Raw genomic sequence first — 2,753 nt, forward strand, 5'->3', positions numbered from 1 at the left:
TATATATATATATATATATATATATAATTTAATAAATGAAATCTATTAATCTTCATCCAATGAAGACCATTATATATATATATTGATCTTTTCGGATTATAATGTCCTTTTTAATAATCCTATGACAAAAAATAATTTAGATTAAATAATAAAATATTTATCTCTCAATATTATGATCACTACCACAATGATAAATCACTAAATTTAATAAAAAACTTTATTATATTAATATTTTAACATTTCAAATACTTCACAAGTTCTAACCGTACCATAACCGGTTTTATTGGAGGATATTAATTCTGTAAGATTATCATCTCAGTGATAACCTTTTGAAAATATAATTCTCAAATTGTATTCAATATATTACTTTCAGGTATGCCACACAAAAGGTGGATATATTTAAAAATTTAAAATATGAAAGTAAATTAAGAAATCTATATTTCTGTCAAAACTATTTAGAATCATGAATGAGTACCTTGGTTGTTAAGTTGTTACTTACACCTATTCTAAATAAACATGATTAAATTGTATCTTATACAATTAATCCCAAATAATTATCTGGTTGTCAGACAATTATTTAATTGAATTATATTTTATACCCCTAGGTTGTCTAGGTTCAAGTATAAAATTAATTCTCTTTATACATCATCTTATACATAAATAAATTCTATCTTTGAGTACAAGTCTCCTGGTTGTCAGGTTGTTTCTTGTAAACAATAGATAAATTTTTTTTTTTGCAATCTCCTAACTTTTAAGATTTATCTCTATTGTCAGAGATTTTTTTTGTCAGTACTTATGGATTAAATTTTATACTCCCAGTTTATTTAGGTAAAAATATAAAATTAAATTCCTAATATATCAAATGCATATACTGATTGTTATCTTGAAAATAAAACTCCTAGTTGTCAGACCGCTCTTTATAATCAAGAACATTAAAAAAACTAATTTCTAAAAGTACAGTGTTCAAAACAAATTAATCAAATCAAAATTTAATTTTTAGTAGACTAACATTTAGCCTTATAAAATTATCAAATCAAATTTGACATTCTCAATATATATACACTTGTATATATAAGAAACAAGTAAATTTTTTTTTGTTCTTGTATCTTATTCCTTTTATGTGACCAAAATCATGTTGAAATAAAATCAAATCAAATATTTGATTAAAATTATAACTATTAATTTTTAAAAAATGATAATTTAATCATAATTAAATAATTAAAATCAAAATAAATTAATTATTAATTTATTAAAAAATTATCTCAATAGAAATAACTACATCACATGCTTAACAAAAATTTTGAATTAATCCAATTAATTCACAAATTTTTAGAAAATAGGAATAAAATTTAAACACAAAAAATCAAAGCTCTGATATCACTGAAGGATTACAAGTGTTCATAACACGCAGTGAAAGTAATAAAGTAATACTAATTATATATTTTGTGCTTAAATTTTATTCAAATAAACAATATATAGATCAGATCTAAATACCTGTGTGTGCTAGTAAAAATTATTTTCTCCTTCGATGGTACGTAGGTGCTATGCGTATCCACACTGAGACTAATCTTTGCTGTCAACTCCTTGACCAACGGACATCTGATCTAAATTGAGAAACCTCTTGCAACTCTTTGCACGCCATAAAATTATTCTCTAAGAATTAGGTTCACATATATTTATATGTGTAGAGGTAAAGGAATAAAACTCTTGTGTTTTATTCTCATCGTTTTTCTCTACTCTTGGCATACATATATATAGCATGAGGTTTATTACTGATTTTAAACTTGAATTTCAATTTAAATTTGAATCATATCTTACTATTTTATACTTGAATCTTTCAAATTTATGAATCATATCATAACTCAATTTGAAACAGAATTAGTTAGGATCTCATCTAAATTTAGAATTCAAGTTTAGAAATAGAATAACTAATTATTCTCAAATCTCATTTAATATTCTCAATTATCATATTATTATTATATTCTTGGTGCTAGCAAAGAATATAATAATATTCCATTTGAATTAATATAATTATTTATTTGATCAAATTAAAATAATAATTAAATAATTCTACAGCAAAGATTAGAACACTCGTTAGTGTATGACCCCATAGGTTCAATACAAAGCGGGAAGTAAATTAGTCATACTAAATTTACTAATCAAGGTTGGTGTCTAGCAACACTCCTCAACGATTCGATAGTATGAAGTAATATATTTTTACTAAGAACCTCAGAAGAACAAAGTATAATTCCTTCCATCTTTCCAACTCTTGGTTAACCCTTAAAGTATGATTTAATTGTCAAACTCTAACTTGTTACCATTATTATAATAAATTGGGAATGACAAAAAAAATAATTTTTTCATTCATTCAATCCCTTGACTAAGGTTTTATTCATCTCAGTCATTATAATCATAGAGCTCAAACTCGTTACCGAGAGTTGACGGATTCTTTATTGACTAATCATTAATTCTACAAGTATTTAAATCATACCCAATGTCCATTCAACTAGCACCCTAGTGTATTAGGTGTCCGGAATCAAAGTATAATAAATACATTGTCAATTACTATGATAGTTGCAAGTCAAAGAAACTCTATTACTATATTCATTTTGAGAATATCCTATTGATAAATATGCGGTAATTATAACCATTAGAAATTCTCAAAGTGAGTTAGTTCAATGGTCATATCTCTATATTTACCTTATATATATATAATTTAATAAATGAGATCTATTAATCTTCATCCAATGAAT

This window comes from Arachis ipaensis, chromosome B03 (genome assembly GCF_000816755.2).
Source record: "Arachis ipaensis cultivar K30076 chromosome B03, Araip1.1, whole genome shotgun sequence".
Lineage (NCBI taxonomy): Eukaryota > Viridiplantae > Streptophyta > Magnoliopsida > Fabales > Fabaceae > Arachis > Arachis ipaensis.